This window comes from Schistocerca gregaria, chromosome 11, assembly GCF_023897955.1.
Source record: "Schistocerca gregaria isolate iqSchGreg1 chromosome 11, iqSchGreg1.2, whole genome shotgun sequence".
Classification (NCBI taxonomy): Eukaryota; Metazoa; Arthropoda; class Insecta; order Orthoptera; family Acrididae; genus Schistocerca; species Schistocerca gregaria.
Genome location: NC_064930.1, coordinates 16,529,373 through 16,542,927, shown reverse-complemented (window position 1 = coordinate 16,542,927; position 13,555 = coordinate 16,529,373).

The following is a 13,555-nucleotide window of genomic DNA, read 5'->3' as shown; positions in this document are numbered from 1 at the left end:
TCATTTTCAATAGCATCTGTAAAGTAATTATTAAATATATTACTAACTATGTAAGGATCAGAAAAATTATCATTAGGTATGTTTAAATCTATATTATTAATTTTAGTTTTTTAATCAGTGTTCCTCATATCATTAACTACTGCCCAGCACATCTTTGAGACACAGTCAGAAATTTCTGACCTTTTTACTAATATGTTCTACTTTCCTCCTCCTTACTTCCTTGCGATACTCATATTTATATTTTTTGTAATCCTCTTTATATGAATAGAGACTGGTTTTCTGTATAGCTTAGATACATACTCAATTCCTTCTTTGAGTCTTTTCGTTTTATCATCTAGCTTTACACATTTGACTACTGGAGGCTTATTTTTATTTACATCGATCTTCTTTGTCGGGATAGTAATATCAATATGTCTAGTTAAAATTTTTACAAATACTTCCCAATTGCTGTCAACCCCCTTTCCCTATTAACTGATTCTCAAGATTCTTGACCCAAAGTTTTCTTTGGCAAGATGCTGTTGTACTCAGAAAATAATCTTCTTTTCTGATATTTTTTGTTTTGTTTGAGTTTATTAAGACAACCAATCACTAATAACTGTCCTAGATGATCGGATATGTGCCTGTTTACAGTTTGTGCAGACACAACATTTTCATAATTGGTCATTACATGATCTGTGGAACTGTTGCTTGACTCAGCTATTCTAGAGTGCACATTACCCAGTAGATCTTTAATATCATAGGATCGTATGCAGTCATGTAAACCTTTGCATTCCTGCTGTTGCTTAGTGTGTTTACATTAAAGTCTCCTAACATTATAATCTTTACTGTATTGCCACCCTTGCTCAGCTTCCCCAACACACTATCCAGTGCTTCCAGGAAAACCACGAGATTACCAGAAGGGGCTCGATATATACCTACCACAATAATTGGGACGGATACAATTGTTAACTTAATTATCAATGCTTCAAAATCTTTCTCAAAACAATAATCATTAACCCGTGGTACATTTTCTACAGAACTTATTAGGTTACATTTTTTTATGTAAGAAGCAACACACCCTCCTTTATGTTCTATTCTACAGAAAAACGATGTAAGATTATACTCCTGTAACATATAATATCGAAAATTATGGTTAGCCTTTTGATGCTCGGTAACCACGACTATATGTGGAGCTAGATCTGTAACTGAGGCCTCAAAAACATCAATTTTGTTAGCCGAGCACTCGACATTTAATGTAAAACTGATACAGTGGTACAATTGTGAGAGGATATATCCTTGTCAAAGTTAATGTTGTCACACAAATTGATAGTTTCTAAATTAGGAACACTGAGCGACTTTGTAATCCTAAAGAATCATGAGTATTGACATTGCAGTGAGGAATTATTTCTGTTTTGCTTGCTCTGCAGGCATATATAAATATCACTTCCGACTTTCGTGTGTATGACATCTGAGGTTAGGTTAGGTTAGGTTAGGTTAGGTTAGGTTAGGTTAGGTTAGGTTAGGTTAGGTTAGGTTAGGTTAGGTTAGGTTAGGTTAGGTTAGGTTAGGTTAGGTTAGGTTAGGTTAGGTTAGGTTAGGTTAGGTTAGGTTAGGTTAGGTTAGGTTGGGTTGGGTTGGGTTGGGTTGGGTTGGGTTGGGTTGGGTTGGGTTGGGTTGGGTTGGGTTGGGTTGGGTTGGGTTGGGTTCGGTTCGGTTAGGTTAGGTTAGGTTAGGTTAGGTTAGGTTAGGTTAGGTTAGGTTAGGTTAGGTTAGGTTAGGTTAGGTTAGGTTAGGTTAGGTTAGGTTAGGTTAGGTTAGGTTAGGTTAGGTTAGGTTAGGTTAGGTTAGGTTGGGTTGGGTTGGGTTGGGTTGGGTTGGGTTGGGTTGGGTTGGGTTGGGTTGGGTTGGGTTGGGTTGGGTTGGGTTGGGTTGGGTTGGGTTGGGTTGGGTTGGGTTGGGTTGGGTTGGGTTGGGTTGGGTTGGGTTGGGTTGAGTTGGGTTAGGTTGGGTTGGGTTGGGTTGGGTTAGGTTAGGTTAGGTTAGGTTAGGTTAGGTTAGGTTAGGTTAGGTTAGGTTAGGTTAGGTTAGGTTAGGTTAGGTTAGGTTAGGTTAGGTTAGGTTAGGTTAGGTTAGGTTAGGTTAGGTTAGGTTAGGTTAGGTTAGGTTAGGTTAGGTTAGGTTAGGTTAGGTTAGGTTAGGTTAGGTCAGGTCAGGTCAGGTCAGGTCAGGTCAGGTCAGGTCAGGTCAGGTCAGGTTAGGTTAGGTTAGGTTAGGTTAGGTTAGGTTAGGTTAGGTTACGTTAGGTCAGCTTTGGTTAGGTTAGGTTAGGTTAGGTTAGGTCAGGTCAGGTCATCAGATTGTGTACAATCTGTACTGCTGCAGATGTGTCGCTCTGACCACTTCTAAAGCCGTGTTGGAAATCTCCTATTAAGTTATTCGTATAATAGTGCTTGATTAAGTTTTGTAGATTTATATTTTCAATTAATTTACCAAACACCTTGGTTAAGGCAACTGGTCTGTAGTTCTGTGGCTATTTTCTTTCCTCTTTTTGATATAAAGCTTTAACTCTAGCAAGTTGCAGTTTCATCGGAAAAACACCTCTTTCAAGTACACAATTAATTAGATGGACTAATGGTGTGGCTAACTCACCCTTGCATTTTTTTAGTAGAAATGGAGAGAATTCATCCCATCCAGCTGAACTTTTACTTTTTAGGCAGTCAATTAGCTATGTTACGTCCTTGATGCTTACTGTAGCTAGCTTACAAGAGTCCCGTTTCTTTTCCTTATTATATCTATACTCCCTCTCTTGTTTTACGCAAGTATCATTTTCAATAGCATCTATAAAGTAATTATTAAATATATTACTAACTATGTAAGGATCAGAAAAATTATCATTAGGTATGTTTAAATCTATATTATTAATTTTAGTTTTTTAATCAGTGTTCCTCATATCATTAACTACTGCCCAGCACATCTTTGAGACACAGTCAGAATTTCTGACCTTTTTACTAATATGTTCTACTTTCCTCCTCCTTACTTCCTTGCGATACTCATATTTATATTTTTTGTAATCCTCTTTATATGAATAGAGACTGGTTTTCTGTATAGCTTATATACATACTCAATTCCTTCTTTGAGTCTTTTCGTTTTATCATCTAGCTTTACACATTTGACTACTGGAGGCTTATTTTTATTTACATCGATCTTCTTTGTCGGGATAGTAATATCAATATGTCTAGTTAAAATTTTTACAAATACTTCCCAATTGCTGTCAACCCCCTTTCCCTATTAACTGATTCTCAAGATTCTTGACCCAAAGTTTTCTTTGGCAAGATGCTGTTGTACTCAGAAAATAATCTTCTTTTCTGATATTTTTTGTTTTGTTTGAGTTTATTAAGACAACCAATCACTAATAACTGTCCTAGATGATCGGATATGTGCCTGTTTACAGTTTGTGCAGACACAACATTTTCATAATTGGTCATTACATGATCTGTGGAACTGTTGCTTGACTCAGCTATTCTAGAGTGCACATTACCCAGTAGATCTTTAATATCATAGGATCGTATGCAGTCATGTAAACCTTTGCATTCCTGGCTGTTGCTTAGTGTGTTTACATTAAAGTCTCCTAACATTATAATCTTTACTGTATTGCCACCCTTGCTCAGCTTCCCCAACACACTATCCAGTGCTTCCAGGAAAACCACGAGATTACCAGAAGGGGCTCGATATATACCTACCACAATAATTGGGACGGATACAATTGTTAACTTAATTATCAATGCTTCAAAATCTTTCTCAAAACAATAATCATTAACCCGTGGTACATTTTCTACAGAACTTATTAGGTTACATTTCCGTATGTAAGTAGCAACACACCCTCCTTTATGTTCTATTCGACAGAAAAACGATGTAAGATTATACTCCTGTAACTTATAATATCGAAAATTATGGTTAGCCTTTTGATGCTCGGTAACCACGACTATATGTGGAGCTAGATCTGTAACTGAGGCCTCAAAAACATCAATTTTGTTAGCCGAGCACTCGACATTTAATGTAAAACTGATACAGTGGTACAATTGTGAGAGGATATATCCTTGTCAAAGTTAATGTTGTCACACAAATTGATAGTTTCTAAATTAGGAACACTGAGCGACTTTGTAATCCTAAAGAATCATGAGTATTGACATTGCAGTGAGGAATTATTTCTGTTTTGCTTGCTCTGCAGGCATATATAAATATCACTTCCGACTTTCGTGTGTATGACATCTGAGGTTAGGTTAGGTTAGGTTAGGTTAGGTTAGGTTAGGTTAGGTTAGGTTAGGTTAGGTTAGGTTAGGTTAGGTTAGGTTAGGTTAGGTTAGGTTAGGTTAGGTTAGGTTAGGTTAGGTTAGGTTAGGTTAGGTTAGGTTAGGTTAGGTTAGGTTAGGTTAGGTTAGGTTAGGTTAGGTTAGGTTAGGTTAGGTTAGGTTAGGTTAGGTTAGGTTAGGTTAGGTTAGGTTAGGTTAGGTTAGGTTAGGTTAGGTTAGGTTAGGTTAGGTTAGGTTAGGTTAGGTTAGGTTAGGTTAGGTTAGGTTAGGTTAGGTTAGGTTAGGTTAGGTTAGGTTAGGTTAGGTTAGGTTAGGTTAGGTTAGGTTAGGTTAGGTTAGGTTAGGTTAGGTTAGGTTAGGTTAGGTTAGGTTAGGTTAGGTTAGGTTAGGTTAGGTTAGGTTAGGTTAGGTTAGGTTAGGTTAGGTTAGGTTAGGTTAGGTTAGGTTAGGTTAGGTTAGGTTAGGTTAGGTTAGGTTAGGTTAGGTTAGGTTAGGTTAGGTTAGGTTAGGTTAGGTTAGGTTAGGTTAGGTTAGGTTAGGTTAGGTTAGGTTAGGTTAGGTTAGGTTAGGTTAGGTTAGGTTAGGTTAGGTTAGGTTAGGTTAGGTTAGGTTAGGTTAGGTTAGGTTAGGTTAGGTTAGGTTAGGTTAGGTTAGGTTAGGTTAGGTTAGGTTAGGTTAGGTTAGGTTAGGTTAGGTTAGGTTAGGTTAGGTTAGGTTAGGTTAGGTTAGGTTAGGTTAGGTTAGGTTAGGTTAGGTTAGGTTAGGTTAGGTTAGGTTAGGTTAGGTTAGGTTAGGTTAGGTTAGGTTAGGTTAGGTTAGGTTAGGTTAGGTTAGGTTAGGTTAGGTTAGGTTAGGTTAGGTTAGGTTAGGTTAGGTTAGGTTAGGTTAGGTTAGGTTAGGTTAGGTTAGGTTAGGTTAGGTTAGGTTAGGTTAGGTTAGGTTAGGTTAGGTTAGGTTAGGTTAGGTTAGGTTAGGTTAGGTTAGGTTAGGTTAGGTTAGGTTAGGTTAGGTTAGGTTAGGTTAGGTTAGGTTAGGTTAGGTTAGGTTAGGTTAGGTTAGGTTAGGTTAGGTTAGGTTAGGTTAGGTTAGGTTAGGTTAGGTTAGGTTAGGTTAGGTTAGGTTAGGTTAGGTTAGGTTAGGTTAGGTTAGGTTAGGTTAGGTTAGGTTAGGTTAGGTTAGGTTAGGTTAGGTTAGGTTAGGTTAGGTTAGGTTAGGTTAGGTTAGGTTAGGTTAGGTTAGGTTAGGTTAGGTTAGGTTAGGTTAGGTTAGGTTAGGTTAGGTTAGGTTAGGTTAGGTTAGGTTAGGTTAGGTTAGGTTAGGTTAGGTTAGGTTAGGTTAGGTTAGGTTAGGTTAGGTTAGGTTAGGTTAGGTTAGGTTAGGTTAGGTTAGGTTAGGTTAGGTTAGGTTAGGTTAGGTTAGGTTAGGTTAGGTTAGGTTAGGTTAGGTTAGGTTAGGTTAGGTTAGGTTAGGTTAGGTTAGGTTAGGTTAGGTTAGGTTAGGTTAGGTTAGGTTAGGTTAGGTTAGGTTAGGTTAGGTTAGGTTAGGTTAGGTTAGGTTAGGTTAGGTTAGGTCAGGTCAGGTCATCAGATTGTGTACAATCTGTACTGCTGCAGATGTGTCGCTCTGACCACTTCTAAAGCCGTGTTGGAAATCTCCTATTAAGTTATTCGTATAATAGTGCTTGATTAAGTTTTGTAGATTTATATTTTCAATTAATTTACCAAACACCTTGGTTAAGGCAACTGGTCTGTAGCTCTGTGGCTATTTTCTTTCCTCTTTTTGATATAAAGCTTTAACTCTAGCAAGTTGCAGTTTCATCGGAAAAACACCTCTTTCAAGTACACAATTAATTAGATGGACTAATGGTGTGGCTAACTCACCCTTGCATTTTTTTAGTAGAAATGGAGAGAATTCATCCCATCCAGCTGAACTTTTACTTTTTAGGCAGTCAATTAGCTATGTTACGTCCTTGATGCTTACTGTAGCTAGCTTACAAGAGTCCCGTTTCTTTTCCTTATTATATCTATACTCCCTCTCTTGTTTTACGCAAGTATCATTTTCAATAGCATCTATAAAGTAATTATTAAATATATTACTAACTATGTAAGGATCAGAAAAATTATCATTAGGTATGTTTAAATCTATATTATTAATTTTAGTTTTTTAATCAGTGTTCCTCATATCATTAACTACTGCCCAGCACATCTTTGAGACACAGTCAGAATTTCTGACCTTTTTACTAATATGTTCTACTTTCCTCCTCCTTACTTCCTTGCGATACTCATATTTATATTTTTTGTAATCCTCTTTATATGAATAGAGACTGGTTTTCTGTATAGCTTATATACATACTCAATTCCTTCTTTGAGTCTTTTCGTTTTATCATCTAGCTTTACACATTTGACTACTGGAGGCTTATTTTTATTTACATCGATCTTCTTTGTCGGGATAGTAATATCATTATGTCTAGTTAAAATTTTTACAAATACTTCCCAATTGCTGTCAACCCCCTTTCCCTATTAACTGATTCTCAAGATTCTTGACCCAAAGTTTTCTTTGGCAAGATGCTGTTGTACTCAGAAAATAATCTTCTTTTCTGATATTTTTTGTTTTGTTTGAGTTTATTAAGACAACCAATCACTAATAACTGTCCTAGATGATCGGATATGTGCCTGTTTACAGTTTGTGCAGACACAACATTTTCATAATTGGTCATTACATGATCTGTGGAACTGTTGCTTGACTCAGCTATTCTAGAGTGCACATTACCCAGTAGATCTTTAATATCATAGGATCGTATGCAGTCATGTAAACCTTTGCATTCCTGGCTGTTGCTTAGTGTGTTTACATTAAAGTCTCCTAACATTATAATCTTTACTGTATTGCCACCCTTGCTCAGCTTCCCCAACACACTATCCAGTGCTTCCAGGAAAACCACGAGATTACCAGAAGGGGCTCGATATATACCTACCACAATAATTGGGACGGATACAATTGTTAATTATCAATGCTTCAAAATCTTTCTCAAAACAATAATCATTAACCCGTGGTACATTTTCTACAGAACTTATTAGGTTACATTTCCGTATGTAAGTAGCAACACACCCTCCTTTATGTTCTATTCGACAGAAAAACGATGTAAGATTATACTCCTGTAACTTATAATATCGAAAATTATGGTTAGCCTTTTGATGCTCGGTAACCACGACTATATGTGGAGCTAGATCTGTAACTGAGGCCTCAAAAACATCAATTTTGTTAGCCGAGCACTCGACATTTAATGTAAAACTGATACAGTGGTACAATTGTGAGAGGATATATCCTTGTCAAAGTTAATGTTGTCACACAAATTAATAGTTTCTAAATTAGGAACACTGAGCGACTTTGTAATCCTAAAGAATCATGAGTATTGACATTGCAGTGAGGAATTATTTCTGTTTTGCTTGCTCTGCAGGCATATATAAATATCACTTCCGACTTTCGTGTGTATGACATCTGAGGTTAGGTTAGGTTAGGTTAGGTTAGGTTAGGTTAGGTTAGGTTAGGTTAGGTTAGGTTAGGTTAGGTTAGGTTAGGTTAGGTTAGGTTAGGTTAGGTTAGGTTAGGTTAGGTTAGGTTAGGTTAGGTTAGGTTAGGTTAGGTTAGGTTAGGTTAGGTTAGGTTAGGTTAGGTTAGGTTAGGTTAGGTTAGGTTAGGTTAGGTTAGGTTAGGTTAGGTTAGGTTAGGTTAGGTTAGGTTAGGTTAGGTTAGGTTAGGTTAGGTTAGGTTAGGTTAGGTTAGGTTAGGTTAGGTTAGGTTAGGTTAGGTTAGGTTAGGTTAGGTTAGGTTAGGTTAGGTTAGGTTAGGTTAGGTTAGGTTAGGTTAGGTTAGGTTAGGTTAGGTTAGGTTAGGTTAGGTTAGGTTAGGTTAGGTTAGGTTAGGTTAGGTTAGGTTAGGTTAGGTTAGGTTAGGTTAGGTTAGGTTAGGTTAGGTTAGGTTAGGTTAGGTTAGGTTAGGTTAGGTTAGGTTAGGTTAGGTTAGGTTAGGTTAGGTTAGGTTAGGTTAGGTTAGGTTAGGTTAGGTTAGGTTAGGTTAGGTTAGGTTAGGTTAGGTTAGGTTAGGTTAGGTTAGGTTAGGTTAGGTTAGGTTAGGTTAGGTTAGGTTAGGTTAGGTTAGGTTAGGTTAGGTTAGGTTAGGTTAGGTTAGGTTAGGTTAGGTTAGGTTAGGTTAGGTTAGGTTAGGTTAGGTTAGGTTAGGTTAGGTTAGGTTAGGTTAGGTTAGGTTAGGTTAGGTTAGGTTAGGTTAGGTTAGGTTAGGTTAGGTTAGGTTAGGTTAGGTTAGGTTAGGTTAGGTTAGGTTAGGTTAGGTTAGGTTAGGTTAGGTTAGGTTAGGTTAGGTTAGGTTAGGTTAGGTTAGGTTAGGTTAGGTTAGGTTAGGTTAGGTTAGGTTAGGTTAGGTTAGGTTAGGTTAGGTTAGGTTAGGTTAGGTTAGGTTAGGTTAGGTTAGGTTAGGTTAGGTTAGGTTAGGTTAGGTTAGGTTAGGTTAGGTTAGGTTAGGTTAGGTTAGGTTAGGTTAGGTTAGGTTAGGTTAGGTTAGGTTAGGTTAGGTTAGGTTAGGTTAGGTTAGGTTAGGTTAGGTTAGGTTAGGTTAGGTTAGGTTAGGTTAGGTTAGGTTAGGTTAGGTTAGGTTAGGTTAGGTTAGGTTAGGTTAGGTTAGGTTAGGTTAGGTTAGGTTAGGTTAGGTTAGGTTAGGTTAGGTTAGGTTAGGTTAGGTTAGGTTAGGTTAGGTTAGGTTAGGTTAGGTTAGGTTAGGTTAGGTTAGGTTAGGTTAGGTTAGGTTAGGTTAGGTTAGGTTAGGTTAGGTTAGGTTAGGTTAGGTTAGGTTAGGTTAGGTTAGGTTAGGTTAGGTTAGGTTAGGTTAGGTTAGGTTAGGTTAGGTTAGGTTAGGTTAGGTTAGGTTAGGTTAGGTTAGGTTAGGTTAGGTTAGGTTAGGTTAGGTTAGGTTAGGTTAGGTTAGGTTAGGTTAGGTTAGGTTAGGTTAGGTTAGGTTAGGTTAGGTTAGGTTAGGTTAGGTTAGGTTAGGTTAGGTTAGGTTAGGTTAGGTTAGGTTAGGTTAGGTTAGGTTAGGTTAGGTTAGGTTAGGTTAGGTTAGGTTAGGTTAGGTTAGGTTAGGTTAGGTTAGGTTAGGTTAGGTTAGGTTAGGTTAGGTTAGGTTAGGTTAGGTTAGGTTAGGTTAGGTTAGGTTAGGTTAGGTTAGGTTAGGTTAGGTCAGGTCAGGTCATCAGATTGTGTACAATCTGTACTGCTGCAGATGTGTCGCTCTGACCACTTCTAAAGCCGTGTTGGAAATCTCCTATTAAGTTATTCGTATAATAGTGCTTGATTAAGTTTTGTAGATTTATATTTTCAATTAATTTACCAAACACCTTGGTTAAGGCAACTGGTCTGTAGCTCTGTGGCTATTTTCTTTCCTCTTTTTGATATAAAGCTTTAACTCTAGCAAGTTGCAGTTTCATCGGAAAAACACCTCTTTCAAGTACACAATTAATTAGATGGACTAATGGTGTGGCTAACTCACCCTTGCATTTTTTTAGTAGAAATGGAGAGAATTCATCCCATCCAGCTGAACTTTTACTTTTTAGGCAGTCAATTAGCTATGTTACGTCCTTGATGCTTACTGTAGCTAGCTTACAAGAGTCCCGTTTCTTTTCCTTATTATATCTATACTCCCTCTCTTGTTTTACGCAAGTATCATTTTCAATAGCATCTATAAAGTAATTATTAAATATATTACTAACTATGTAAGGATCAGAAAAATTATCATTAGGTATGTTTAAATCTATATTATTAATTTTAGTTTTTTAATCAGTGTTCCTCATATCATTAACTACTGCCCAGCACATCTTTGAGACACAGTCAGAATTTCTGACCTTTTTACTAATATGTTCTACTTTCCTCCTCCTTACTTCCTTGCGATACTCATATTTATATTTTTTGTAATCCTCTTTATATGAATAGAGACTGGTTTTCTGTATAGCTTATATACATACTCAATTCCTTCTTTGAGTCTTTTCGTTTTATCATCTAGCTTTACACATTTGACTACTGGAGGCTTATTTTTATTTACATCGATCTTCTTTGTCGGGATAGTAATATCATTATGTCTAGTTAAAATTTTTACAAATACTTCCCAATTGCTGTCAACCCCCTTTCCCTATTAACTGATTCTCAAGATTCTTGACCCAAAGTTTTCTTTGGCAAGATGCTGTTGTACTCAGAAAATAATCTTCTTTTCTGATATTTTTTGTTTTGTTTGAGTTTATTAAGACAACCAATCACTAATAACTGTCCTAGATGATCGGATATGTGCCTGTTTACAGTTTGTGCAGACACAACATTTTCATAATTGGTCATTACATGATCTGTGGAACTGTTGCTTGACTCAGCTATTCTAGAGTGCACATTACCCAGTAGATCTTTAATATCATAGGATCGTATGCAGTCATGTAAACCTTTGCATTCCTGGCTGTTGCTTAGTGTGTTTACATTAAAGTCTCCTAACATTATAATCTTTACTGTATTGCCACCCTTGCTCAGCTTCCCCAACACACTATCCAGTGCTTCCAGGAAAACCACGAGATTACCAGAAGGGGCTCGATATATACCTACCACAATAATTGGGACGGATACAATTGTTAACTTAATTATCAATGCTTCAAAATCTTTCTCAAAACAATAATCATTAACCCGTGGTACATTTTCTACAGAACTTATTAGGTTACATTTCCGTATGTAAGTAGCAACACACCCTCCTTTATGTTCTATTCGACAGAAAAACGATGTAAGATTATACTCCTGTAACTTATAATATCGAAAATTATGGTTAGCCTTTTGATGCTCGGTAACCACGACTATATGTGGAGCTAGATCTGTAACTGAGGCCTCAAAAACATCAATTTTGTTAGCCGAGCACTCGACATTTAATGTAAAACTGATACAGTGGTACAATTGTGAGAGGATATATCCTTGTCAAAGTTAATGTTGTCACACAAATTAATAGTTTCTAAATTAGGAACACTGAGCGACTTTGTAATCCTAAAGAATCATGAGTATTGACATTGCAGTGAGGAATTATTTCTGTTTTGCTTGCTCTGCAGGCATATATAAATATCACTTCCGACTTTCGTGTGTATGACATCTGAGGTTAGGTTAGGTTAGGTTAGGTTAGGTTAGGTTAGGTTAGGTTAGGTTAGGTTAGGTTAGGTTAGGTTAGGTTAGGTTAGGTTAGGTTAGGTTAGGTTAGGTTAGGTTAGGTTAGGTTAGGTTAGGTTAGGTTAGGTTAGGTTAGGTTAGGTTAGGTTAGGTTAGGTTAGGTTAGGTTAGGTTAGGTTAGGTTAGGTTAGGTTAGGTTAGGTTAGGTTAGGTTAGGTTAGGTTAGGTTAGGTTAGGTTAGGTTAGGTTAGGTTAGGTTAGGTTAGGTTAGGTTAGGTTAGGTTAGGTTAGGTTAGGTTAGGTTAGGTTAGGTTAGGTTAGGTTAGGTTAGGTTAGGTTAGGTTAGGTTAGGTTAGGTTAGGTTAGGTTAGGTTAGGTTAGGTTAGGTTAGGTTAGGTTAGGTTAGGTTAGGTTAGGTTAGGTTAGGTTAGGTTAGGTTAGGTTAGGTTAGGTTAGGTTAGGTTAGGTTAGGTTAGGTTAGGTTAGGTTAGGTTAGGTTAGGTTAGGTTAGGTTAGGTTAGGTTAGGTTAGGTTAGGTTAGGTTAGGTTAGGTTAGGTTAGGTTAGGTTAGGTTAGGTTAGGTTAGGTTAGGTTAGGTTAGGTTAGGTTAGGTTAGGTTAGGTTAGGTTAGGTTAGGTTAGGTTAGGTTAGGTTAGGTTAGGTTAGGTTAGGTTAGGTTAGGTTAGGTTAGGTTAGGTTAGGTTAGGTTAGGTTAGGTTAGGTTAGGTTAGGTTAGGTTAGGTTAGGTTAGGTTAGGTTAGGTTAGGTTAGGTTAGGTTAGGTTAGGTTAGGTTAGGTTAGGTTAGGTTAGGTTAGGTTAGGTTAGGTTAGGTTAGGTTAGGTTAGGTTAGGTTAGGTTAGGTTAGGTTAGGTTAGGTTAGGTTAGGTTAGGTTAGGTTAGGTTAGGTTAGGTTAGGTTAGGTTAGGTTAGGTTAGGTTAGGTTAGGTTAGGTTAGGTTAGGTTAGGTTAGGTTAGGTTAGGTTAGGTTAGGTTAGGTTAGGTTAGGTTAGGTTAGGTTAGGTTAGGTTAGGTTAGGTTAGGTTAGGTTAGGTTAGGTTAGGTTAGGTTAGGTTAGGTTAGGTTAGGTTAGGTTAGGTTAGGTTAGGTTAGGTTAGGTTAGGTTAGGTTAGGTTAGGTTAGGTTAGGTTAGGTTAGGTTAGGTTAGGTTAGGTTAGGTTAGGTTAGGTTAGGTTAGGTTAGGTTAGGTTAGGTTAGGTTAGGTTAGGTTAGGTTAGGTTAGGTTAGGTTAGGTTAGGTTAGGTTAGGTTAGGTTAGGTTAGGTTAGGTTAGGTTAGGTTAGGTTAGGTTAGGTTAGGTTAGGTTAGGTTAGGTTAGGTTAGGTTAGGTTAGGTTAGGTTAGGTTAGGTTAGGTTAGGTTAGGTTAGGTTAGGTTAGGTTAGGTTAGGTTAGGTTAGGTTAGGTTAGGTTAGGTTAGGTTAGGTTAGGTTAGGTTAGGTTAGGTTAGGTTAGGTTAGGTTAGGTTAGGTTAGGTTAGGTTAGGTTAGGTTAGGTTAGGTTAGGTTAGGTTAGGTTAGGTTAGGTTAGGTTAGGTTAGGTTAGGTTAGGTTAGGTTAGGTTAGGTTAGGTTAGGTTAGGTTAGGTTAGGTTAGGTTAGGTTAGGTTAGGTTAGGTTAGGTTAGGTTAGGTTAGGTTAGGTTAGGTTAGGTTAGGTTAGGTTAGGTTAGGTTAGGTTAGGTTAGGTTAGGTTAGGTTAGGTTAGGTTAGGTTAGGTTAGGTTAGGTTAGGTTAGGTTAGGTTAGGTTAGGTTAGGTGAGGTCAGGTCAGGTCATCAGATTGTGTACAATCTGTACTGCTGCAGATGTGTTGCTCTGACCACTTCTAAAGCCGTGTTGGAAATCTCCTATTAAGTTATTCGTATAATAGTGCTTGATTAAGTTTTGTAGATTTATATTTTCAATTAATTTACCAAACACCTTGGTTAAGGCAACTGGTCTGTAGTTCTGTGGCTATTTTCTTTCCTCTTTTTGATATAAAGCTTTAACTCTAGCAAGTTGCAGTTTCATCGGAAAAACACCTCTTTCAAGTACACAATTAATTAGATGGACTAATGGTGT